The sequence below is a fragment of the Saccoglossus kowalevskii genome, chromosome 6 (genome assembly GCF_978046115.1).
Source record: "Saccoglossus kowalevskii chromosome 6, keSacKowa6.1, whole genome shotgun sequence".
NCBI lineage: Eukaryota > Metazoa > Hemichordata > Enteropneusta > Harrimaniidae > Saccoglossus > Saccoglossus kowalevskii.
In genome coordinates, this window is record NC_140646.1 from 21,125,770 (window position 1) to 21,152,553 (window position 26,784).

The 26,784-nt window shown below is 40.9% G+C and overlaps 21 non-coding genes across 21 annotated transcripts; 1 reads left to right on the plus strand and 20 right to left on the minus strand.

Moving 5' to 3' along the window:
- Positions 1–95: 95 nt before the first annotated feature.
- On the minus strand, positions 96–167 carry TRNAH-GUG (transfer RNA histidin (anticodon GUG)). The gene has a single exon. It is a non-coding gene; the product is annotated as a tRNA-His (tRNA).
- A 193-nt stretch (positions 168–360) lies between these two features.
- Positions 361–432, minus strand: TRNAH-GUG (transfer RNA histidin (anticodon GUG)). Its single transcript has one exon. It is a non-coding gene; the product is annotated as a tRNA-His (tRNA).
- Positions 433–1,109: 677 nt separating this feature from the next.
- On the minus strand, positions 1,110–1,181 carry TRNAH-GUG (transfer RNA histidin (anticodon GUG)). The gene has a single exon. It is a non-coding gene; the product is annotated as a tRNA-His (tRNA).
- A 1,200-nt stretch (positions 1,182–2,381) lies between these two features.
- On the minus strand, positions 2,382–2,453 carry TRNAH-GUG (transfer RNA histidin (anticodon GUG)). The gene has a single exon. It is a non-coding gene; the product is annotated as a tRNA-His (tRNA).
- A 679-nt stretch (positions 2,454–3,132) lies between these two features.
- TRNAH-GUG (transfer RNA histidin (anticodon GUG)) lies at positions 3,133–3,204 on the minus strand. The gene has a single exon. It is a non-coding gene; the product is annotated as a tRNA-His (tRNA).
- Positions 3,205–3,382: 178 nt separating this feature from the next.
- Positions 3,383–3,454, minus strand: TRNAH-GUG (transfer RNA histidin (anticodon GUG)). Its single transcript has one exon. It is a non-coding gene; the product is annotated as a tRNA-His (tRNA).
- Positions 3,455–4,133: 679 nt separating this feature from the next.
- Positions 4,134–4,205, minus strand: TRNAH-GUG (transfer RNA histidin (anticodon GUG)). Its single transcript has one exon. It is a non-coding gene; the product is annotated as a tRNA-His (tRNA).
- Positions 4,206–4,382: 177 nt separating this feature from the next.
- TRNAH-GUG (transfer RNA histidin (anticodon GUG)) lies at positions 4,383–4,454 on the minus strand. Its single transcript has one exon. It is a non-coding gene; the product is annotated as a tRNA-His (tRNA).
- Positions 4,455–6,969: 2,515 nt separating this feature from the next.
- TRNAH-GUG (transfer RNA histidin (anticodon GUG)) lies at positions 6,970–7,041 on the minus strand. The gene has a single exon. It is a non-coding gene; the product is annotated as a tRNA-His (tRNA).
- Positions 7,042–7,715: 674 nt separating this feature from the next.
- TRNAH-GUG (transfer RNA histidin (anticodon GUG)) lies at positions 7,716–7,787 on the minus strand. The gene has a single exon. It is a non-coding gene; the product is annotated as a tRNA-His (tRNA).
- Positions 7,788–8,725: 938 nt separating this feature from the next.
- Positions 8,726–8,797, minus strand: TRNAH-GUG (transfer RNA histidin (anticodon GUG)). Its single transcript has one exon. It is a non-coding gene; the product is annotated as a tRNA-His (tRNA).
- A 190-nt stretch (positions 8,798–8,987) lies between these two features.
- Positions 8,988–9,059, minus strand: TRNAH-GUG (transfer RNA histidin (anticodon GUG)). Its single transcript has one exon. It is a non-coding gene; the product is annotated as a tRNA-His (tRNA).
- Positions 9,060–10,046: 987 nt separating this feature from the next.
- On the minus strand, positions 10,047–10,118 carry TRNAH-GUG (transfer RNA histidin (anticodon GUG)). Its single transcript has one exon. It is a non-coding gene; the product is annotated as a tRNA-His (tRNA).
- Positions 10,119–15,987: 5,869 nt separating this feature from the next.
- On the minus strand, positions 15,988–16,059 carry TRNAH-GUG (transfer RNA histidin (anticodon GUG)). The gene has a single exon. It is a non-coding gene; the product is annotated as a tRNA-His (tRNA).
- Positions 16,060–16,741: 682 nt separating this feature from the next.
- TRNAH-GUG (transfer RNA histidin (anticodon GUG)) lies at positions 16,742–16,813 on the minus strand. Its single transcript has one exon. It is a non-coding gene; the product is annotated as a tRNA-His (tRNA).
- Positions 16,814–17,011: 198 nt separating this feature from the next.
- Positions 17,012–17,083, minus strand: TRNAH-GUG (transfer RNA histidin (anticodon GUG)). Its single transcript has one exon. It is a non-coding gene; the product is annotated as a tRNA-His (tRNA).
- A 456-nt stretch (positions 17,084–17,539) lies between these two features.
- TRNAH-GUG (transfer RNA histidin (anticodon GUG)) lies at positions 17,540–17,611 on the minus strand. Its single transcript has one exon. It is a non-coding gene; the product is annotated as a tRNA-His (tRNA).
- A 682-nt stretch (positions 17,612–18,293) lies between these two features.
- TRNAH-GUG (transfer RNA histidin (anticodon GUG)) lies at positions 18,294–18,365 on the minus strand. The gene has a single exon. It is a non-coding gene; the product is annotated as a tRNA-His (tRNA).
- Positions 18,366–18,563: 198 nt separating this feature from the next.
- TRNAH-GUG (transfer RNA histidin (anticodon GUG)) lies at positions 18,564–18,635 on the minus strand. Its single transcript has one exon. It is a non-coding gene; the product is annotated as a tRNA-His (tRNA).
- Positions 18,636–21,632: 2,997 nt separating this feature from the next.
- On the minus strand, positions 21,633–21,704 carry TRNAH-GUG (transfer RNA histidin (anticodon GUG)). The gene has a single exon. It is a non-coding gene; the product is annotated as a tRNA-His (tRNA).
- Positions 21,705–23,810: 2,106 nt separating this feature from the next.
- On the plus strand, positions 23,811–23,882 carry TRNAH-GUG (transfer RNA histidin (anticodon GUG)). Its single transcript has one exon. It is a non-coding gene; the product is annotated as a tRNA-His (tRNA).
- The last annotated feature ends 2,902 nt before the right edge of the window (positions 23,883–26,784 follow it).

A 26,784-nucleotide genomic window follows, 5' to 3' on the forward strand; every position in this document is an offset into this window, starting at 1 on the left:
TGATTATGTTTGCTAACCTGTTACCCTGGAATTAAAATTGAATGAAGAATTTCAAAATACGACGCAAAACAACAAAAACTACATATAGCACAATCTGCCGAGACCAGGATTCGAACCTGGGTTATTGCGGCCACAACGCAATGTCCTAACCACTAGACGATCACGGCTAGCCAGTCATGTTCGGATTACATGTTACTCAGTAAGCGACGAATAATTATAGTGCATTGATCTTGCATTTAATCCACAGTTTATGATGACTGCGTGATTATGTTTACTAACCTGTTACCCTGGAGTAGAATAGAATTGAATGTAGATTTCCAAATTACGACTCAAAACAATAAAAAAATATATCGCACAATCTGCCGAGACCAGGATTCGAACCTGGGTTATTGCGGCCACAACGCAATGTCCTAACCACTAGACGATCACGGCTAGCCAGTCATGTTCGGATTACGTGCTACTCAGTAAGCGACGAATAAGTATAGTGCAATGATATTGCATTTAATCTACAGTTTATGATGACTGCGTGATTATGTTTGCCAACCTGTTACCCTGGAATTAAAATTGAATGTAGAATTCCAAAATACGACGCAAAACAACAAAAACTACATATAGCACAATCTGCCGAGACCAGGATTCGAACCTAGGTTATTGCGGCCACAACGCAATGTCCTAACCACTTGACGATCACGGCTAGTCAGACATGTTCGAATTTTCAAGAATCATGTAAACGAAAAGCAAGTATAGTGCATTGATTTTGTTTGCGAACCTGTTACCTGGAATAGAATTGAATGTAGAATCCCAAAATACGACTTAAAACAACAAAACAACGACATATCGCACAATCTGCCGAGACCAGGATTCGAACCTGGGTTATTGTGGCCATAACGAAATGTCCTAACCACTAGACGATCACGGCTAGCCAGTCATGTTCGGATTACGTGTTGCTCGGGAAGCAACGAATGAGTATAGTGCATTGATCTTGCATTTAATCTACAGTTTTCGATGACTGCATGGTTATGTTTGCTAACCTGTTACCATGGAATTAAAATTGAATGAAGAATTCCAAAATACGACGCAAAACAACAAAAACTACATATAGCACAATCTGCCGAGACCAGGATTCGAACCTGGGTTATTGCGGCCACAACGCAATGTCCTAACCACTAGACGATCACGGCTAGCCAGTCATGTTCGGATTACGTGTTACTCAGTAAGCGACGAATAATTATAGTGCATTGATCTTGCATTTAATCCACAGTTGATGATGACTGCGTGATTATGTTTACCCTGGAATAGAATTGAATGTAGAATTCCAAAATACGACTCAAAACAATAAAAAAACATATCGCACAATCTGCCAAGACCAGGATTCGAACCTGGGTTATTGCGGCCACAACGCAATGTCCTAACCACGAGACGATCACGGCTAGCCAGACAGGTTCGAATTTCCAAGAATCATGTAAACGAAAAGCAAGTATAGTGCATTGATTTTGTTTGCGAACCTGTTACCCTGGAAAAGAATTGAATGTAGAATCCCAAAATACGACTTAAAACAACAAAACAACAACATATCGCACAATCTGCCCAGCCCAGGATTCGAACCTGGGTTATTGTGGCCATAGCGGAATGTCCTAACCACTAGACGATCACGGCTAACTAGAGTCATGTTCGGATTACGTGCTACTCAGTAAGCGACGAACGAATAAGTATAGTGCATTGATCTTGCATTTAATCTACAGTTTATGATGACTGCGTGAATATGTTTGCTAACCTGTCACTCTGAAATGGAATTGAATGTAGAATGCCAAAATACGACGCAAAACAACAAATCAACGATATATCGCACAATCTGCCGAAACCAGGATTCGAACCTGGGTTATTATGGCCACAACGGAATGTCCTAACCACTAGACAATCACGTCTAGCCAGTCATGTTCGTATTACGTGTTACTCACGACGCAACGAATAAGTATAGTGCATTGATCTTGCATTTATTCTACAGTTTTTGATGACTGCATGATTATGTTTGCTAACCTGTTACCCTGGAATTAAAAATTGAATGAAGAATTCCAAAATACGACGCAAAACAACAAAAACTACATATAGCACAATCTCTCGAGATCAGGATTCGAACCTGGGTTATTGCGGCCACAACGCAATGTCCTAACCACTAGACGATGACGGCTAGCCTGTCATGTTCGGATTACATGATAATCAGTAAGCGACGAATAATTATAGTGCATTGATCTTGCATTTAATCCACAGTTTATGATGACTGCGTGATTATGTTTACTAACCTGTTACCCTGGAATAAAATAGAATTGAATGTAGATTTCCAAATTACGACTCAAAACAATAAAAAAACATATCGCACAATCTGCCGAGACCAGGATTCGAACCTGGGTTATTGCGGCCACAACGCAATGTCCTAACCACTAGACGATCACGGCTAGCCAGTCATGTTCGAATTTCCAAGAATCATGTAAACGAAAAGCAAGTATAGTGCATTGATTTTGTTTGCGAACCTGTTACCTGGAATAAAATTGAATGTAGAATCCCAAAATACGACTTAAAACAACAAAACAACGACATATCGCACAATCTGCCGAGACCAGGATTTGAACCTGGGTTATTGTGGCCATAACGAAATGTCCTAACCACTAGACGATCACGGCTAACTAGAGTCATGTTCGGATTACGTGCTACTCAGTAAGCGACGAATAAGTATAGTGCAATGATCTTGCATTTAATCTACAGTTTATGATGACTGCGTGATTATGTTTGCCAACCTGTTACCCTGGAATTAAAATTGAATGTAGAATTCCAAAATACGACGCAAAACAACAAAAACTACATATAGCACAATCTGCCGAGACCAGGATTCGAACCTCGGTTATTGCGGCCACAACGCAATGTCCTAACCACTAGACGATCACGTCTAGCCAGTCATGTTCGTATTACGTGTTACTCGGGAAGCAACGAATGAGTATAGTGCATTGATCTTGCATTCAATCTACAGTTTTCGATGACTGCATGATTATGTTTGCTAACCTGTTACCCTGGAATTAAAATTGAATGAAGAATTCCAAAATACGACGCAAAACAACAAAAACTACATATAGCACAATCTGCCGAGACCAGGATTCGAACCTAGGTTATTGCGGCCACAACGCAATGTCCTAACCACTAGACGATCACGGCTAGCCAGTCATGTTCGGATTACGTGTTACTCAGTAAGCGACGAATAATTATAGTGCATTGATCTTGCATTTAATCCACAGTTTATGATGACTGCGTGATTATGTTTACCCTGGAATAGAATTGAATGTAGAATTCCAAAATACGACTCAAAACAATAAAAAAAACATATCGCACAATCTGCCAAGACCAGGATTCGAACCTGGGTTATTGCGGCCACAACGCAATGTCCTAACCACTAGACGATCACGGCTAGCCAGTCATGTTCGAATTTCCAAGAATCATGTAAACGAAAAGCAAGTATAGTGCATTGATTTTGTTTGCGAACCTGTTACCTGGAATAGAATTGAATGTAGAATCCCAAAATACGACTTAAAACAACAAAACAACGACATATCGCACAATCTGCCGAGACCAGGATTTGAACCTGGGTTATTGTGGCCATAACGAAATGTCCTAACCACTAGACGATCACGGCTAACTAGAGTCATGTTCGGATTACGTGCTACACAGTAAGCGACGAATAAGTATAGTGCAATGATCTTGCATTTAATCTACAGTTTATGATGACTGCGTGATTATGTTTGCCAACCTGTTACCCTGGAATTAAAATTGAATGTAGAATTCCAAAATACGACGCAAAACAACAAAAACTACATATAGCACAATCTGCCGAGACCAGGATTCGAACCTGGGTTACTGCGGCCACAACGCAATGTCCTAACCACTAGACGATCACGTCTAGCCAGTCATGTTCGTATTACGTGTTACTCGGGAAGCAACGAATGAGTATAGTGCATTGATCTTGCATTCAATCTACAGTTTTCGATGACTGCATGATTATGTTTGCTAACCTGTTACCCTGGAATTAAAATTGAATGAAGAATTCCAAAATACGACGCAAAACAACAAAAACTACATATAGCACAATCTGCCGAGACCAGGATTCGAACCTAGGTTATTGCGGCCACAACGCAATGTCCTAACCACTAGACGATCACGGCTAGCCAGTCATGTTCGGATTACGTGTTACTCAGTAAGCGACGAATAATTATTGTGCATTGATCTTGCATTTAATCCACAGTTTATGATGACTGCGTGATTATGTTTACCCTGGAATAGAATTGAATGTAGAATTCCAAAATACGACTCAAAACAATAAAAAAACATATCGCACAATCTGCCAAGACCAGGATTCGAACCTGGGTTATTGCGGCCACAACGCAATGTCCTAACCACTAGACGATCACGGCTAACTAGAGTCATGTTCGGATTACGTGCTACTCAGTAAGCGACGAACGAATAAGTATAGTGCATTGATCTTGCATTTAATCTACAGTTCATGATGACTGCGTGAATATGTTTGCTAACCTGTCACTCTGAAATGGAATTGAATGTAGAATGCCAAAATACGACACAAAACAACAAATCAACGACATGTCGCACAATCTGCCGAAACCAGGATTCGAACCTGGGTTATTGTGGCCACAACGGAATGTCCTAACCACTAGACGATCACGTCTAGCCAGTCATGTTCGTATTACGTGTTACTCACGACGCAACGAATAAGTATAGTGCATTGATCTTGCATTTATTCTACAGTTTTTGATGACTGCATGATTATGTTTGCTAACCTGTTACCCTGGAATTAAAATTGAATGAAGAATTCCAAAATACGACGCAAAACAACAAAAACTACATATAGCACTGTCTGCCGAGACCAGGATTCGACCCTGGGTTATTGCGGCCACAACGCAATGTCCTAACCACTAGACAATCTCGGCTAGCCAGTCATGCTCGGATTACGTGTTACTCAGTAAGCGACGAATAATTATAGTGCATTGATCTTGCATTTAATCCACAGTTTATGATGACTGCGTGATTATGTTTACTAACCTGTTACCCTGGAATAGAATTGAATGTAGAATTCCAAAATACGACTCAAAACAATAAAAAGACATTTCGCACAATCTGCCGAGACCAGGATTCGAACCTGGGTTATTGTGGCTATAACAGAATGTCCTAACCACTAGACGATCAAGGCTAACTAGAGTCATGTTCGGATTACGTGCTACTCAGTAAGCGACGAATAAGTATAGTTCATTGATCTCGCATTTAATCTACAGTTTATGATGACTGCGTGAATATGTTTGCTAACCTGTCACTATGAAATGCAATTGAATGAAGAATTCCAAAATACGACGCAAAACAACAAAACGACATATCGCACAATCTGCCTAGACCAGGATTCGAACCTGGGTTATTGCGGCCACAACGCAATGTGCTAACCACTAGACGATCACGGCTAGCCAGTCATGTTCGTATTACGTGTTACTCAGTAAGCGACGAATAAGTATAGTGCATTGATCTTGCATTTACTCTACAGTTTATGATGACTGCGTGATTATGTTTGCCAACCTGTTACCCTGGAATTAAAATTGAATGTAGAATTCCAAAATACGACGCAAAACAACAAAAACTACATATAGCACAATCTGCCGAGACCAGGATTCGAACCTTGGTTATTTGCGGCCACAACGCAATGTCCTAACCACTAGACGATCACGGCTAGTCAGACATGTTCGAATTTCCAAGAATCATGTAAACGAAAAACAAGTATAGTGCATTAATTTTGTTTGCGAACCTGTTACCTGAAATAGAATTGAATGTAGAATCCCAAAATACGACTTAAAACAACAAAACAACGACATATCGCACAATCTGCCGAGACCAGGATTCGAACCTGGGTTATTGCGGCCACAACGCAATGTCCTAACCACTAGACGATCACGTCTAGCCAGTCATGTTCGTATTACGTGTTACTCGGGAAGCAACGAATGAGTATAGTGCATTGATCTTGAATTTAATCTACAGTTGTCGATGACTGCATGGTTGTGTTTGCTAACCTGTTACCCTGGAATTAAAATTGAATGAAGAATTCCAAAATATGACGCAAAACAACAAAAACTACATATAGCACAATCTGCCGAGACCAGGATTCGAACCTGGCTTATTGCGGCCACAACGCAATGTCCTAACCACTAGACGATCACGGCTAACTAGAGTCATGTTCGGATTACGTGCTACTCAGTAAGCGACGAATAAGTATAGTGCATTGATCTCGCATTTAATCTACAGTTTATGATGACTGCGTGAATATGTTTGCTAACCTGTCACTATGAAATGGAATTGAATGTAGAATGCCAAAATACGACACAAAACAGCAAAGCAACTACATATCGCACAATCTGCCGAAACCAGGATTCGAACCTGGGTTATTGCGGCCCCAACGGAATGTCCTAACCACTAGACGATCACGTCTAGCCAGTCATGTTCGTATTACGTGTTACTCAAGAAGCAACGAATAAGTATAGTGCATTGATCTTGCATTTATTCTACAGTTTTTGATGAATGCATGATTATGTTTGCTAACCTGTTACCCTGGAATTAAAATTGAATGAAGAATTCCAAAATACGACGCAAAACAACAAAAACTACATATAGCACAATCTGCCGAGACCAGGTTTCGAACCTGGGTTATTGCGGCCATAACAGAAAGTCCTAACCACTAGACGATCACGGCTAACTAGAGTCATGTTCGGATTACGTGCTACTCAGTAAGCGACGAATAAGTATAGTGCATTGATCTCGCATTTAATCTACAGTTTATGATGACTGCGTGAATATGTTTGCTAACCTGTCACTATGAAATGGAATGAAGAATTCCAAAATACGACGCAAAACAATAAAAAAACATATAGCACAATCTGCCGAGACCAGGATTCGAACCTAGGTTATTGCGGCCACAACGCAATGTCCTAACCACTAGACGATCACGGCTAGTCAGACATGTTCGAATTTCCAAGAATCATGTAAACGAAAAGCAAGTATAGTGCATTGATTTTGTTTGCGAACCTGTTACCTGGAATAGAATTGAATGTAGAATCCCAAAATACGACTTAAAACAACAAAACAACGTCATATCGCACAATCTGCCGAGACCAGGATTCGAACCTGGGTTATTGTGGCCATAACGAAATGTCCTAACCACTAGACGATCACGGCTAACTAGAGTCATGTTCGGATTACGTGCTACTCAGTAAGCGACGAATAAGTATAGTGCAATGATCTTGCTTTTAATCTACAGTTTTTGATGAGTGCATGATTATGTTTGCTAACCTGTTACCCTGGAATTAAAATTGAATGTAGAATTCCAAAATACGACGCAAAACAACAAAAACTACATATAGCACAATCTGCCGAGACCAGGTTTCGAACCTGGGTTATTGCGGCCATAACAGGAAGTCCTAACCACTAGACGATCACGGCTAACTAGAGTCATGTTCGGATTACGTGCTACTCAGTAAGCGACGAATAAGTATAGTGCATTGATCTCGCATTTAATCTACAGTTTATGATGACTGCGTGAATATGTTTGCTAACCTGTCACTATGAAATGGAATGAAGAATTCCAAAATACGACGCAAAACAATAAAAAAACATATAGCACAATCTGCCGAGACCAGGATTCGAACCTAGGTTATTGCGGCCACAGCGCAATGTCCTAACCACTAGACGATCACGGCTAGTCAGACATGTTCGAATTTCCAAGAATCATGTAAACGAAAAGCAAGTATAGTGCATTGATTTTGTTTGCGAACCTGTTACCTGGAATAGAATTGAATGTAGAATCCCAAAATACGACTTTAAACAACAAAACAACGTCATATCGCGCAATCTGCCGAGACCAGGATTCGAACCTGGGTTATTGTGGCCATAACGAAATGTCCTAACCACTAGACGATCACGGCTAACTAGAGTCATGTTCGGATTACGTGCTACTCAGTAAGCGACGAATAAGTATAGTGCAATGATCTTGCTTTTAATCTACAGTTTTTGATGAGTGCATGATTATGTTTGCTAACCTGTTACCCTGGAATTAAAATTGAATGTAAAATTCCAAAATACGACGCAAAACAACAAAAACTACATATAGCAAAATCTGTCGAGATCAGGATTCGAACCTGGGTTATTGCGGCCACATCGCAATGTCCTAACCACTAGACGATCACGGCTAGCCAGTCATGTTCGGATTACGTGTTACTCAGTAAGCGACGAATAATTATAGTGCGTTGATCTTGCATTTAATCCACAGTTTATGATGACTGCGTGATTATGTTTACTAACCTGTTACCCTGGAATAGAATTGAATGTAGAATTCCAAAACACGACTCAAAACAATAAAAAGACTTTTCGCACAATCTGCCGAGACCAGGATTCGAACCTGGGTTATCGCGGCCACAACGCAATGTCCTAACCACTAGACGATAACGGCTAGCCAGTCATGTTCGGATTACGTGTTACTCAGTAAGCGACGAATAAATATAGTGCATTGATCTTGCATTTAATATACAGTTGATGATGACTGCGTGATCATGTTTGCTAACCTGTTACCCTGGAATAGAATTGAATGTAGAATTCCAAAATACGACTCAAAACAATAAAAAAAACATATCGCACAATCTGCCGAGACCAGGATTTGAACCTGGGTTATTGCGGCCACAACGCAATGTCCTAACCACTAGACGATCACGGCTAGCTAGAGTCATGTTCCGATAACGTGATGCTCAGTAAGCGACGAATAAGTATAGTGCATTGATCTTGCATTTAATCTGCAGTTTATGATGTCTGCGTGATTATGTTTGCTAACCTGTTACTCTGAAATGGAATTGAATGTAGAATCCCAAAATACGACTCAAAACAATAAAAAAACATATAGCACAATCTGCCGAGACCAGGATTTGAACCTGGGTTATTGCGGCCACAACGCAATGTCCTAACCACTAGACGATCACGGCTAGCTAGAGTCATGTTCCGATAACGTGATGCTCAGTAAGCGACGAATAAGTATAGTGCATTGATCTTGCATTTAATCTGCAGTTTATGATGTCTGCGTGATTATGTTTGCTAACCTGTTACTCTGAAATGGAATTGAATGTAGAATCCCAAAATACGACTCAAAACAACAAAAAAACAACCTATCGCAGAATCTGCCGTAACCAGGATTCGAACCAGGGTTATTGCGGCCACAACCCAGTGTCCTAACCACTAGACGATCACGGCTAGTCAGACATGTTCAAATTTCCAAGAATCATGTAAACGAAAAGCAAGTATAGTGCACTGATTTTGTTTGCCAACCTGTTACCCTGGAATTAAAATTGAATGTGGAATTCCAAAATACGACGCAAAACAACAAAATCTACATATAGCACAAACTGCCGAGACCAGGATGCGAACCAGGGTTATTGCGGCCACAACGCAATGTCCTAACCAGTAGACGATCACGGCTAGCTAGAGTCATGTTCGGATTACGTGCTACTCAGTAATCGACGAATAAGTATAGTTCGGATTACGTGCTACTCAGTAATCGACGAATAAGTATAGTGCATTGATCTTGCATTTAATCTACAGTTTATGATGACTGCGTGATTATGTTTGCCAACCTGTTACCCTGGAAGTAAAATTGAATGCAGTATTCCAAAATACGACGCAAAACAACAAAAACTACATATAGCACAATCTGCCGAGACCAGGATTCGAACCTCGGTTATTGCGGCCACAACGCAATGTCCTAACCACTAGACGATCACGGCTAGCTAGAGTCATGTTCGTATTACGTGCTACTCAGTAAGCGACGAAAAAGTATAGTGCATTGATCTTGCATTTAATCTACAGTTTATGATGACTGCGTGATTATGTTTGCCAACCTGTTACCCTGGAATTAAAATTGAATGTGGAATTCCAAAATATGACGCAAAACATCAAAATCTACATATAGCACAATCTGCCGAGACCAGGATTCGAACCTGGGTTATTGCGGCCACAACGCAATGTCCTAACCACTAGACGATCACGGCTAGCCAGTGATGTTCGGATTACGTGTTACTGAGCAAGCGACGAATAAGTATAGCGCATTGATCTTGCATTTAATCTGCAGTTTATGATGACTGCGTGATTATGTTTGCTAACCTGTTACTCTGAAATGGAATTGAATGTAGAATCCCAACATACGACTCAAAACAACAAAAAAACAACCTATCGCAGAATCTGCCGTAACCAGGATTCGAACCAGGGTTATTGCGGCCACAACCCAGTGTCCTAACCACAAGACGATCACGGCTAGTCAGCCATGTTCAAATTTCCAAGAATCATGTAAACGAAAAGCAAGTATAGTGCACTGATTTTGTTTGCCAACCTGTTACCCTGGAATTAAAATTGAATGTAGAATTCCAAAATACGACGCAAAACAACAAAAACTACATATAGCACAATCTGCCGAGAGCAGGATTCGAACCTGGGTTATTGCGGCCACAACGCAATGTCCTAACCACTAGACGATCACGGCTAGCCACTCATGTCCTGATTAGGTGTTACTCAGTAAGCGACGAATAAGTATAGTGCATTGATCTTGCATTTAATCTAGAGTTTATGATGACTGCGTGATTATGTTTGCCAACCTGTTACCCTGGAAGTAAAATTGAATGCAGTATTCCAAAATACGACGCAAAACAACAAAAACTACATATAGCACAATCTGCCGAGACCAGGATTCGAACCTGGGTTATTGCGGTCACAACGCAATGTCCTAACCAGTAGACGATCACGGCTAGCCAGTCATGTTCGGATTACGTGTTACTCAGTAAGCGACGAATAAGTATAGTGCATTGATCTTGCATTTAATCTGCAGTTCATGATGACTGCGTGATAATGTTTGCTAACCTGTTACCCTGGAATAGAATTGAATGCAGAATTCCAAAATACGACTCAAAACAATAAAAAAAACACATCGCACAATCTGCCGAGCCCAGGATTCGAACCTGGGTTATTGCGGCCACAACACAATGTCCTAACCACTAGACGATCACGGCTAGCCAGTCATGTTCGGATTACGTGTTTCTCAGGAAGCGACGAATAAGTATGGTGCATTGATCTTGCATTTAATCTGCAGTTTATGATGACTGCGTGATTATGTTTGCTAACCTGTTACTCTGAAATGGAATTGAATGTAGAATCCCAAAATACGACTCAAAACAACAAAAAAACAACCTATCGCAGAATCTGCCGTAACCTGGATTCGAACCAGGGTTATTGCGGCCACAACGCAATGTCCTAACCAGTAGACGACCACGGCTAGCTAGAGTCATGTACGGATTACGTGCTACTCAGTAATCGACGAATAAGTATAGTGCATTGATCTTGCAATTAATCTACAGTTTATGATGACTGCGTGATTATGTTTGCCAACCTGTTACCCTGGAAGTAAAATTGAATGCAGTATTCCAAAATACGACGCAAAACAACAAAATCTACATATAGCACAATCTGCAGAGACCAGGATTCGAACCTGGGTTATTGCGGCCACAACGCAATGTCCTAACCACTAGACGATCACGGCTAGCCAGTCATGTCCTGATTAGGTGTTACTCAGTAAGCGACGAATAAGTATAGTGCATTGATCTTGCATTTAATCTACAGTTTATGATGACTGCGTGATTATGTTTGCCAACCAGTTACCCTGGAAGTAAAATTGAATGCAGTATTCCAAAATACGACGCAAAACAACAAAAACTACATATAGCACAATCTGCCGAGACCAGGATTCGAAGCTGGGTTATTGCGGTCACAATGGAATGTCCTATCCACTAGACGATCACGGCTAGCCAGTCATGTACTGATTACATGTTACTAGTACTCTGTAAGCGACGAATAAGTATAGTGCATTGAACTTGCATTTAATCTACAGTTTATAATGACTGCGTGATTATGTTTGCTAACCTGTTACCCTGGACTTAAAATTGAATGAAGAATTCCAAAATACGACGCAAAACAACAAAAACTACATATAGCACAATATGCCGAGACCAGGATTCGAACGTGGGTTATTGCGGTCACAACGCAATGTCCTAACCACTAGACGATCACGGCTAGCCAGTCATGATCTGATTACGTGATTACTTAAGCGACGAATAAGTATAGTGCATTGATCTTGCATTTAATCTACAGTTTATGATGACTGCGTGATTATGTTTGCTAACCTGTCACTCTGAAATGGAATTGAATGTAGAATCCCAAAATACGACACAAAACAACAAAAAAACGACATATTGCACAATCTGCCGAGACCAGGATTCGAACCAGGGTTATTGCGGCCACAACGCAATGTCCTAACCACTAGACGATCACGGCTAGCCAGTCATGTTCGGATTACGTGCTACTCAGTAAGCGACGAATAAGTATAGTGCATTGATCTTGCATTAAATCTAAAGTTGATGATGACTGCGTGATTATGTTTGCTAACCTGTTACCCTGGAATAGAATTGAATGTAGAATTCCAAAATACGACTCAAAACAATAAAAAAAACATATCGCACAATCTGCCGAGACCAGGATTCGAACCTGGGTTATTGCGGCCACAACACAATGTGTCCTAACCACTAGACGATCACGGCTAGCCAGTCATGTTCGGATTACGTGTTTCTCAGGAAGCGACGAATAAGTATGGTGCATTGATCTTGCATTTATTCTGCAGTTTATGATGACTGCGTGATTATGTTTGCCAACCTGTTACCCTGGAAGTAAAATTGAATGTAGAATCCCAAAATACGACTCAAAACAACAAAACAACGACATATCGCAATATCTGCCGAAACCAGGATTCGAATCTGGGTTATTGCGGCCACAACGCAATGTCCTAACCACGAGACGATCACGGCTAGCCAGTCATGTTCGGATTACGTGTTTCTCAGGAAGCGACGAATATGGATAGTGCATTGATCTTGCACTTAATCTGCAGTTTCTGATGACTGCGTTATTATGTTTCGTAACCTGTTACTCTGAAATGGAATTGAATGTAGAATCCCAAAATACGACTCAAAACAACAAAAAAACGACATATCGCAGAATCTGCCGAAACCAGGATTCGAATCTGGGTTATTGCGGCCACAACACAATGTCCTAACCACGAGACGATCACGGCTAGCCAGACAGGTTCGAATTTCCAACAATCATGTAAACGAAAGAAAGTATAGTGCATTGATTTTGTTTGCGAACCTGTTACCCTGGAATAGAATTGAATGTAGAATCCCAAAATACGACTCAAAACAACAAAAAAACGACATATCGCAGAATCTGCCGAAACCAGGATTCGAACCAGAGTTATTGCGGCCACAACGCAATGTCCTAACCACTAGACGATCACGGCTAGCCAGTCATGTTCGGATTACGTGCTACTCAGTAAGCGACGAATAAGTATAGTGCATTGATCTTGCATTAAATCTAAAGTTGATGATGACTGCGTGATTATGTTTGCTAACCTGTTACCCTGGAATAGAATTGAATGTAGAATTCCAAAATACGACTCAAAACAATAAAAAAAACATATCGCACAATCTGCCGAGACCAGGATTCGAACCTGGGTTATTGCGGCCACAACACAATGTGTCCTAACCACTAGACGATCACGGCTAGCCAGTCATGTCCTGATTAGGTGTTACTCAGTAAGCGACGAATAAGTATAGTGCATTGATCTTGCATTTAATCTACAGTTTATGATGACTGCGTGATTATGTTTGCCAACCAGTTACCCTGGAAGTAAAATTGAATGCAGTATTCCAAAATACGACGCAAAACAACAAAAACTACATATAGCACAATCTGCCGAGACCAGGATTCGAAGCTGGGTTATTGCGGTCACAATGGAATGTCCTATCCACTAGACGATCACGGCTAGCCAGTCATGTACTGATTACATGTTACTAGTACTCTGTAAGCGACGAATAAGTATAGTGCATTGAACTTGCATTTAATCTACAGTTTATAATGACTGCGTGATTATGTTTGCTAACCTGTTACCCTGGACTTAAAATTGAATGAAGAATTCCAAAATACGACGCAAAACAACAAAAACTACATATAGCACAATATGCCGAGACCAGGATTCGAACGTGGGTTATTGCGGTCACAACGCAATGTCCTAACCACTAGACGATCACGGCTAGCCAGTCATGTTCTGATTACGTGATTACGTAAGCGACGAATAAGTATAGTGCATTGATCTTGCATTTAATCTACAGTTTATGATGACTGCGTGATTATGTTTGCTAACCTGTCACTCTGAAATGGAATTGAATGTAGAATCCCAAAATACGACACAAAACAACAAAAAAACGACATATTGCACAATCTGCCGAGACCAGGATTCGAACCAGGGTTATTGCGGCCACAACGCAATGTCCTAACCACTAGACGATCACGGCTAGCCAGTCATGTTCGGATTACGTGCTACTCAGTAAGCGACGAATAAGTATAGTGCATTGATCTTGCATTAAATCTAAAGTTGATGATGACTGCGTGATTATGTTTGCTAACCTGTTACCCTGGAATAGAATTGAATGTAGAATTCCAAAATACGACTCAAAACAATAAAAAAAACATATCGCACAATCTGCCGAGACCAGGATTCGAACCTGGGTTATTGCGGCCACAACACAATGTGTCCTAACCACTAGACGATCACGGCTAGCCAGTCATGTTCGGATTACGTGTTTCTCAGGAAGCGACGAATAAGTATGGTGCATTGATCTTGCATTTATTCTGCAGTTTATGATGACTGCGTGATTATGTTTGCCAACCTGTTACCCTGGAAGTAAAATTGAATGTAGAATCCCAAAATACGACTCAAAACAACAAAACAACGACATATCGCAATATCTGCCGAAACCAGGTTTCGAATCTGGGTTATTGCGGCCACAACGCAATGTCCTAACCACGAGACGATCACGGCTAGCCATTCATGTTCGGATTACGTGTTTCTCAGGAAGCGACGAATATGGATAGTGCATTGATCTTGCATTTAATCTGCAGTTTCTGATGACTGCGTTATTATGTTTCGTAACCTGTTACTCTGAAATGGAATTGAATGTAGAATCCCAAAATACGACTCAAAACAACAAAAAAACGACATATCGCAGAATCTGCCGAAACCAGGATTCGAATCTGGGTTATTGCGGCCACAACACAATGTCCTAACCACGAGACGATCACGGCTAGCCAGACAGGTTCGAATTTCCAACAATCATGTAAACGAAAGGAAGTATAGTGCATTGATTTTGTTTGCGAACCTGTTACCCTGGAATAGAATTGAATGTAGAATCCCAAAATACGACTCAAAACAACAAAAAAACGACATATCGCAGAATCTGCCGAAACCAGGATTCGAACCAGGGTTATTGCGGCCACAACGCAATGTCCTAACCACTAGACGATCACGGCTAGCCAGTCATGTTCGGATTACGTGCTACTCAGTAAGCGACGAATAAGTATAGTGCATTGATCTTGCATTAAATCTAAAGTTGATGATGACTGCGTGATTATGTTTGCTAACCTGTTACCCTGGAATAGAATTGAATGTAGAATTCCAAAATACGACTCAAAACAATAAAAAAAACATATCGCACAATCTGCCGAGACCAGGATTCGAACCTGGGTTATTGCGGCCACAACACAATGTGTCCTAACCACTAGACGATCACGACTAGCCAGTCATGTTCGGATTACGTGCTACTCAGTAAGCGACGAATAAGTATAGTGCATTGATCTCGCATTTAATCTACAGTTTATGATGACTGCGTGAATATGTTTGCTAACCTGTCACTATGAAATGGAATTGAATGTAGAATCCCAAAATACGACTCAAAACAACAACAAAAAACGACATATCGCAGAATCTGCCGAAACCAGGATTCGAACCTGGGTTATTGCGGCCACAACGCAATGTCCTAACCACTAGACGATCACGGCTAGCCAGTCATGTTCGGATTACGTGTTACTCAGTAAGCGACGAATAAGTATAGTGCATTGATCTTGCATTTAATCTACAGTTTATGATGACTGCGTGATTATGTTTGCTAACCTGTCACTCTGAAATGGAATTGAATGTAGAATCCCAAAATACGACTCAAAACAACAAAAAAACGACATATTGCCCAATCTGCCGAGACCAGGATTCGAACCTGGGTTATTACGTCCACAACGCAATGTCCTAACTACTAGACGATAACGGCTAGCCAGACAGGTTCGAATTTCCAACAATCATGTAAACGAAAGGAAGTATAGTGCATTGATTTTGTTTGCGAACCTGTTACCCTGGAATAGAATTGAATGTAGAATCCCAAAATACGACTTAAAACAACCAAAACAACGACATATCGCACAATCTGCCGAGACCAGGATTCGTACCAGGGTTATTGTGGCCATAACGGAATGTAATAACCACTGGACGATCACGGCTAGCTAGAGTAATGTTCGGATTACATGTTACTCACTAAGCGACGAATAAGTATAGTGCATTGATCTTGCATTTAATCTACAGTTTATGATGACTGCGTGAATATGTTTGCTGAGCTGTCACTCCGAAATGGAATTGCATGTAGAATCCCAAAATACGACTCAAAACGACAAATCAACGACATATCGCACAATCTGCCGAAACCAGGATTCGAACCTGGGTTATTGCGGCCACAACGCAATGTCCTAACCACTAGACGATCACGGCTAGCTAGAGTCATCATGTTCGGATTGCGCGTTGCTCAGTAAGCGACGAATATGGATAGTGCATTGATCTTGCATTTAATCTGCAGTTTCTGATGACTGCGTGATTATGTTTCGTAACCTGATACTCTGAAATGGAATTGAATGTAGAATCCCAAAATACGACTCAAAACAACAACAAAAAACGACATATTGTAGAATCTGCCGAAACCAGGATTTGAACCTGGGTTATTGCGGCCACAACGCAATGTCCTAACCACTAGACGATCACGGCTAGCCAGTCATGTTCGGATTACGTGCTACTCAGTAAGCGACGAATAAGTATAGTGCATTGATCTTGCATTAAATCTAAAGTTGATGATGACTGCGTGATTATGTTTGCTAACCTGTTACCCTGGAATAGAATTGAATGTAGAATTCCAAAATACGACTCAAAACAATAAAAAAAACATATCGCACAATCTGCCGAGACCAGGATTCGAACCTGGGTTATTGCGGCCACAACACAATGTGTCCTAACCACTAGACGATCACGACTAGCCAGTCATGTTCGGATTACGTGCTACTCAGTAAGCGACGAATAAGTATAGTGCATTGATCTCGCATTTAATCTACAGTTTATGATGACTGCGTGAATATGTTTGCTAACCTGTCACTATGAAATGGAATTGAATGTAGAATCCCAAAATACGACTCAAAACAACAACAAAAAACGACATATCGCAGAATCTGCCGAAACCAGGATTCGAACCTGGGTTATTGCGGCCACAACGCAATGTCCTAACCACTAGACGATCACGGCTAGCCAGTCATGTTCGGATTACGTGTTACTCAGTAAGCGACGAATAAGTATAGTGCATTGATCTTGCATTTAATCTACAGTTTATGATGACTGCGTGATTATGTTTGCTAACCTGTCACTCTGAAATGGAATTGAATGTAGAATCCCAAAATACGACTCAAAACAACAAAAAAACGACATATTGCCCAATCTGCCGAGACCAGGATTCGAACCTGGGTTATTACGTCCACAACGCAATGTCCTAACTACTAGACGATAACGGCTAGCCAGACAGGTTCGAATTTCCAACAATCATGTAAACGAAAGGAAGTATAGTGCATTGATTTTGTTTGCGAACCTGTTACCCTGGAATAGAATTGAATGTAGAATCCCAAAATACGACTTAAAACAACCAAAACAACGACATATCGCACAATCTGCCGAGACCAGGATTCGTACCAGGGTTATTGTGGCCATAACGGAATGTAATAACCACTGGACGATCACGGCTAGCTAGAGTAATGTTCGGATTACATGTTACTCACTAAGCGACGAATAAGTATAGTGCATTGATCTTGCATTTAATCTACAGTTTATGATGACTGCGTGAATATGTTTGCTGAGCTGTCACTCCGAAATGGAATTGCATGTAGAATCCCAAAATACGACTCAAAACGACAAATCAACGACATATCGCACAATCTGCCGAAACCAGGATTCGAACCTGGGTTATTGCGGCCACAACGCAATGTCCTAACCACTAGACGATCACGGCTAGCTAGAGTCATCATGTTCGGATTGCGCGTTGCTCAGTAAGCGACGAATATGGATAGTGCATTGATCTTGCATTTAATCTGCAGTTTCTGATGACTGCGTGATTATGTTTCGTAACCTGATACTCTGAAATGGAATTGAATGTAGAATCCCAAAATACGACTCAAAACAACAACAAAAAACGACATATTGTAGAATCTGCCGAAACCAGGATTTGAACCTGGGTTATTGCGGCCACAACGCAATGTCCTAACCACTAGACGATCACGGCTAGCCAGTCATGTTCGGATTACGTGTTACTCAGTAAGCGACGAATAAGTATAGTGCATTGAACTTGCATTTAATCTACAGTTTATAATGACTGCGTGATTATGTTTGCTAACCTGTTACCCTGGAATGAAAATTGAATGAAGAATTCCAAAATACGACGCAAAACAACAAAAACTACATATAACACAATATGCCGAAACCAGGATTCGAACCTGGGTTATTGCGGTCACAATGCAATGTCCTATCCACGAGACGATCACGACTAGCCAGTCATGTTCTGATTAGGTGTTACTCAGGAAGCGACGAATAAGTATAGTGCATTGATCTTGAATTTAATCTACAGTTTATGATGACTGCGTGATTATGTTTGCTAATCTGTTACCCTGGAATAGAATTGAATGTAGAATTCCAAAATTCGAATCAAAACAATAAAAAAAAACATATCGCACTATCTTCCGAGACCAGGATTCGGACCTGTGTTATTGCAGACACAACGCAATGTCCTAACCACTGGACGATCATTGCTAGCCAGTCATGTTCGGATTACGTGTTATTCAGGAAGCGACGAATAAGCATAGTGCATTGATCTTGAATTTAATCTGCAGTATGTTTATGATGACTGCGTGATTATGTTTGCTAACCTGTTACTCTGAAATGGAATTGAATGTAGAATCCCAAAATACGACTCAAAACAACAAAAAAACGACATATCGCACAATCTGCCGAGACCAGGATTCGAACCAGGGATATTGCGGCCACAACGCAATGTCCTAACCACTAGACGATCACGGCTAGCTAGAGTCATGTTCGGATTACGTGCTACTCAGTAGGCGACGAATAAGTATAGTGCATTGATCTTGCATTTAATCTACAGTTTATGATGACTGCGTTATTATGTTTGCTAACCTGTTACCCTGGAAAAGAATTGAAAGTAGAATCCCAAAATACGACTCAAAACAACAAAAAAACGACCTATCTCAGAATCTGCGAAACCAGGTTTCGAACCAAGTTTATTGCGGCCACAACGCAATGTCCTAACCACTAGACGATCACGGCTAGTCAGACAAGTTCGAATTTCCAAGAATCATTTAAACGAAAAGAAAGTATAGTGCACTAATTTTGTTTGCGAACCTGTTTCCTTGGAGTAGAATTGAATGTAGAATCCCAAAATACGACTCAAAACAACAAAAGAACGACATATCGCACAAACTGCCGAGACCAGGATTCGAACCAAGTTTATTGCGGCCACAACGCAATGTCCTAACCACTAGACGATCACGGCTAGTCAGACATGTTCGAATTTCCATGAATCATTTAAACGAAAAGAAAGTATAGTGCACAGATTTTGTTTGCGAACCTGTCACCTTGGAATAGAATTGAATGTAGAATCCCAAAATACGACTCAAAACAACGACATATCGCACAATCTGCCTAGACCAGGATTCAAACCTGGGTTATTGCGGCCACAACGGAATGTCCTAACCACTAGACGATCACGGCCAGCCAGTCATGTTCGGATTACGTGTTATTCAGGAAGCGACGAATAAGTATAGTGCATTGATCTTGAATTTAATCTACAGTTTATGATGACTACGTGATTATGTTTGCTAATCTGTTACCCTGGAATTGAATTGAATGTAGAATTCCAAAATTCGACTCAAAACAATAAAAAAACCATATCGCACAATCTGCCGAGACCTGGATTCGAACCTGTGTTATTGCGGCCACAACGCAATGTCCTAACCACTAGACGATCATTGCTAGCCAGTCATGTTCTGATTACGGGTTATTCAGGAAGCGACGAATATGCATAGTGCATTGATCTTGAATTTAATCTGCAGTATGTTTATGATGACTGCGTGAATATGTTTGCTAACCTGTTACTCTGAAATGGAATTGAATGTAGAATCCCAAAATACGACTCAAAACAACAACAAAACGACATATCGCACAAACTGCCGAGACCAGGATTCGAACCTGGGTTATTGCGGCCACAACGCAATGTCCTAACCACTAGACGATCAGGGCTAGCTAGAGTTATGTTCGTATTACGAGCTACTCAGTAAGCGAAGAATAAGTATAGTGCATTGATCTTGCATTTAATCTACAGATTACGATGACTGCGTGATTATGTTTGCTAACCTGTTACCCTGGAATAGAATTGAATGTAGAATCCCAAAATACGATTCAAAACAACAAAAACTACATATAACACAATCTGCCGAAACCAGGATTAGAACCTGGGTTATTGCGGGCACAACGCAATGTCCTAACCACTAGACGATCACGGCTAGCTAGAGTCATGTTCGTATTACGTGCTACTCAGTAAGCGAAGAATAAGTATAGTGCATTGATCTTGCATTTAATCTACAGATTATGATGACTGCGTTATTATGTTTGCTAACCTGTTACCCTGGAATAGAATTGAATGTAGAATCCCAAAATACTATTCAAAACAACAAAAACTACATATACCACAATCTGCCGAGACCAGGATTCGAAACTGGGTTATTGCGGGCACAACGTAATGTCATCACCGCTAGACGATCACGGCTAGCTAGAGTCTTGTTCGGATAACGTGATGCTCAGTAAGCGACGAATAAGTATAGTGAATTTAATCTACAGTTTATGATGACTGCGTGATTATGTTTGCCAACCTGTTACCCTGGAAGTAAAATTGAATGTAGAATCCCAAAATACGACGCAAAACAACAAAAACTACATATAGCACAATCTGCCGAGACCAGAATTCGAAACTGGGTTATTGCGGGCACAACGCAATGTCCTAACCACTCGACGATCACGGCTAGCTAGAGTCATGTTCGTATTACGTGCTACTCAGTAAGCGAAGAATAAGTATAGTGCATTGATCTTGCATTTAATCTACAGATTATGATGACTGCGTGATTATGTTTGCTAACCTGTTACCCTGGAAAAGAATTGAATGTAGAATCCCAAAATACGACTCAAAACAACAAGAACTACATATAGCACAATCTGCCGAGACCAGGATTCGAACCTGGGTTATTGCGGCCACAACGCAATGTCCTAACCACTAGACGATCACGGCCAGCCAGTCACGTGCGGAGTAAGTGTTGCTCAGTAAGCGAAGAATAAGTATAGTGCATTGGTCTTGCATTTAATCTAAAGTTTATGATGACTGCGTGATTATGTTTGCTAACCTGTTACTCTGAAATGGAATTGAATGTAGAATACCAAAATACGACTCAAAACAACAAGAACTACATATCGCACAATCTGCCGAGACCAGGCTTCGAACCTGGGTTATTGCGGTCACAATGGAATGTCCTAACCACTAGACGATCACGGCTAGCCAGTCATCATAAACTGCTGATTAAATGCAAGATCAATGCACAATACATATTCGTCACTTACTGAATAGCATGTAATTCGAACATGACTGGCTAGCCGTGATCGTCTAGTGGTTAGGACATTGCATTGTGGCCGCAATAACCCAGCTTCGAATCCTGGTCTCGGCAGATTGTGCTGTATGTGGTTCTGTTGTTTTGAGTCGTATTTTGGGATTCTACATTCAATTCAATTTCAGGTTAACAGATTTGCAAACATTATCACGCAGTCATCATAAACTGCCGATTAAATGCAATATCGATGCACTATACTTATTCGTCGCTTACTGATCAACACTTAATCCGAACATGACTGGCTAGCCGTGGTCGTCTAGTGGTTAGGACATTGCGTTGTGGCCGCAATAACCCAGGTTCGAATCCTGCTCTCGGCAGATTGTGCTATATGTAGTTCTTGTTGTTTTGAGTCGTATTTTGGGATTCTACATTCAATTCCATTTCAGAGTAACAGGTTACGAAACATAATCACGCAGTCATTATAAACTGTAGATTAAATGCAAGTTCAATGCACTATACTTATTTGTCGCTTACTGAGTAGCACCAAATCAGGACATGACTGGCTAACCGTGATCGTCTAGTGGATAGGACATTCCATTGTGGCCGCAATAACCCTGGTTCGAATCCTGGTCTCGGCAGATTGTGCGATATGTCGTTGTTTTGTTTTGAGTCGTATTTTTGAATTCTACATTCAATTTCATTTCTGGGTAACAGGTTCGCAAATAAATTCAATGCACTATACTTGCTTTTCGTTTACATGATTCTTGGAAATCCGAACATGACTGGCTATCCGTGATCGTCTAGCGGTTAGGACATTGCGTTTTCCCGAAATAACCCAGGTTCGAATCCTGGTCTCGACAGATTGTGCGTTATGTCGTTGTTTTGTTATTTTGAGTGGTATTTTGGGATTCTACATTCATTTCTTTTCCAGGGTAACAGGTTAGCAAACATAATCACGCAGTCAACATAAATTGCAGATTAAATGCAAGATCAATGCACTATACTTAGTCGTCGCTTATTGCATAGCTCGTAATCCGAACGTAACTGGCTAGCCGTGGTCGTCTTGTGGTTAGGACATTGTGTTGTGTCTGCAATAACCCAGGTTCGAATCCTGGTCCCGGTAGATTGTGCGATATTTCGTTGTTTTGTTGTTGTGAGTCGTATTTTGGGATTCTACATTCAATTCTTTTCCAGGGTAACAGGTTAGCAAACATAATCACGCAGTCATCATAAACTGTAGATGAAATGCAAGTTCAATGCACTATACTTATTCGTCGCTTACTGAGTAGCACCTAATCAGGCCATGACTGGCTAGCCGTGATCGTCTAGTGGATAGGAAATTCCATTGTGACCGCAATAACCCGGGTTCGAATCTTAGTCTCGGCGGATTGTGCGATATGTTGTTTTGAGTCGTATTTTGGAATTCTACATTCAATTTCATTTCAGGGTAACTGGTTCGCAAACAAATTCAATGCTCTATACTTGCTTTTCGTTAACATGATTCTTGGAAATCCGAACATGACTGGCTAGCCGTGATCGTCTAGCGGTTAGGACATTGCGTTTTCCCGAAATAACCCAGGTTCGAATCCTGGTCTCGACAGATTGTGCGTTATGTCGTTGTTTTGTTATTTTGAGTGGTATTTTGGGATTCTACTTTCAATTCTTTTCCAGGGTAACAGGTTAGCAAACATAATAACGCAGTCATCATAAACTGTAGATTAAATGCAAAATAAATGCACTATACTTATTCGTCGCTTACTGAGCAGCACGTTATCCGAACATGACTCTAGCTAGCCGTGATCGTCTAGTGGTTAGGACATTGCGTTGTGGCCGCAATAACCCAGGTTCGAATCCTGGTCTCGGCATATTGTGCTATATGTAGTTTTTGTTGTTTTGCGTCGTATTTTGGAATTCTTCATTCAATTTTCATTCCAGGGTAACAGGTTAGCAAACATTATCACGCAGTCATTATAAACTGTAGATTAAATGCAAGTTCAATGCACTATACTTATTCGTCGCTTACTGAGTAACACGTAATCCGAACATGACTGGCTAGTCGTGATCGTCTAGTGGTTAGGACATTGCGTTGTGGCCGCAATAACCCAGGTTCGAATCATGGTTTCGCCAGATTCTACGATATGTCGTTTTTTGTTGTTGTTTTGAGTCGTATTTTGGGATTCTACATTCAATTCTTTTCCAGGGTAACAGGTTAGCAAACATAATCACGCAGTCATCATAAACTGCAGATTAAATGCAAGATCAATGCACTATACTTATTCGTAACTTACTGAGTAGCACGATATCCGAGCATGACTGGCTAGCCGTGATCGTCTAGTGTTATGACATTTCGTTGTGGCCGTAATAACCCAGGTTCGAATCCTGGTCTGGGCAGATTGTGCGTTATGTCGTTGTTTTGAGTCGTATTTTGGGATTCTACATGCAATTCTTTTCCAGGGTAACAGGTTAGCAAACATAATCACGCAGTCATCAGAAACTCTAGATTAAATGCAAGTTCAATGCACTATACTTATTCGTCGCTTACTGCGTAACACGTAATCAGAACATGACTGGCTAGCCGTGATCGTCTAGTGGTTAGCACATTCCATTGTGACCGCAATAAACCAGGTTTAAATCCTGGTCTCGGCAGATTGTGCTATATGTAGGTCTTGTTGTTTTGAGTCGTATTTTGGGATTCTACATTCAATTACATTTCAGAGTAACAGGTTACGAAACATGATCACGCAGTCATCATAAACTGCAGATTAAATGCAAGATCAATGCACTATACTTATTCGTCGCTTTTTGAGTAGCACGATATCCGAACATGGCTGGCTAGCCGTGATCGTCTAGTGGTTAGGACATTGCGTTGTGGCCGCAATAACCCAGATTCGAATCCTGGTCTCGGCAGATTGTGCGATATGTAGTTTTTGTTGTTTTGAGTCGTATTTTGGGATTCTACATTCAATTCCATTTCAGAGTAACAGGTTACGAAACATAATCACGCAGTCATTATAAACTGTAGATTAAATGCAAGTTCAATGCACTATACTTATTCGTCGCTTACTGAGTAGCACCTAATCAGGACATGACTGGCTAGCCGTGATCGTCTAGTGGATAGGAAATTCCATTGTGACCGCAATAACCCGGGTTCGAATCTTAGTCTCGGCAGATTCTGCGATATGTTGTTTTGAGTCGTATTTTGGAATTCTACATTCAATTTCATTTCAGGGTAACTGGTTCGCAAACAAATTCAATGCACTATACTTGCTTTTCGTTAACATGATTCTTGGAAATCCGAACATGACTGGCGAGCCGTGATCGTCTAGCGGTTAGGACATTGCGTTTTCCCGAAATAACCCAGGTTCGAATCCTGGTCTCGACAGATTGTGCGTTATGTCGTTGTTTTGTTATTTTGAGTGGTATTTTGGGATTCTACATTCAATTCTTTTCCAGGGTAACAGGTTAGCAAACATAATCACGCAGTCAACATTAATTGCAGATTAAATGCAAGATCAATGCACTATACTTAGTCGTCGCTTATTGCATGACACGTAATCCGAACGTAACTGGCTAGCCGTGGTCGTCTTGTGGTTAGGACATTGTGTTGTGGCTGCAATAACCCAGGTTCGAATCCTGGTCCCGGTAGATTGTGCGATATGTCGTTGTTTCGTTGTTTTGTTGTTTTGAGTCGTATTTTGGGATTCTACATTCAATTCAGTTCCAGGATAACAGGTTAGCAAACATAATCACGCAGTCATCATAAACTGTAGATTAAATGCAAGATCAATGCACTATACTTATTCGTCGCTTACTGAGTAGCACGAAATTCGAACATGACTGGCTAGCCGTGATCGTCTAGTGGTTAGGACATTGCGTTGTGCCTGCAATAACCCAGTTTCGAATCCTGGTCTCGGCAGATTGTGCTATATGTAGTTCTTGTTGTTTTGAGTCGTATTTTGGGATTCTACATTCAATTCCATTTCAGAGTAACAGGTACGAAACATAATCACGCAGTCATCATAAACTGCCGATTAAATGCAAGATCAATGCACTATACATATTCGCCACTTACTGAATAGCACGTAATTCGAACATGACTCTAGCTAGCCGTGATCATCTAGTGGTTAGGACATTGCGTTGTGCCCGCAATAACCCAGTTTCGAATCCTGGTCTCGGCAGATTGTGCGATATGTAGTTTTTGTTGTTTTGCGTCATATTTTGGGATTCTACATTCAATTCCATTTCAGAGTAACAGGTTACGAATCATAATCACGCAGTCATCATAAACTGTTCTCGTCCAAGATGGACGTGTCTGACTGGTGCTCCTGAAATCGATTTGAATCCACTGCATCCTGTGTCACAGAACTGTCAAGTCTTCACATCTGCTTGATTTCTGGTTAACTGACAAACCTTGCCTATTATTTTTAAATTTGAGCTGACAAATTCGCGTTTCTGAGCTGTCTTCACGAGTTGACTCCGCCCAGCTGGGTGGGGCCAATATGGCCGCCGCCTATGAAAGCAACCCCAGACGTGCTGCATTGAAAAACCACACGGTATGTATTGCGGACAATGAATACAAGGCAATCGATGTTATCGCGGTGCTGCAGAGAATTTTTGGAAATGATTCACTTGTTGCATGTGTGAAAATGAACGGATATTGGCAAGTGACCTTGTCTGATTTTGATGACGTGGAGATCTTACTTGAACAGGGGCTGTCTATCGACAGTAAAGAGGCACATGTCTACGGTCTCGTGAGGAACTTTACAA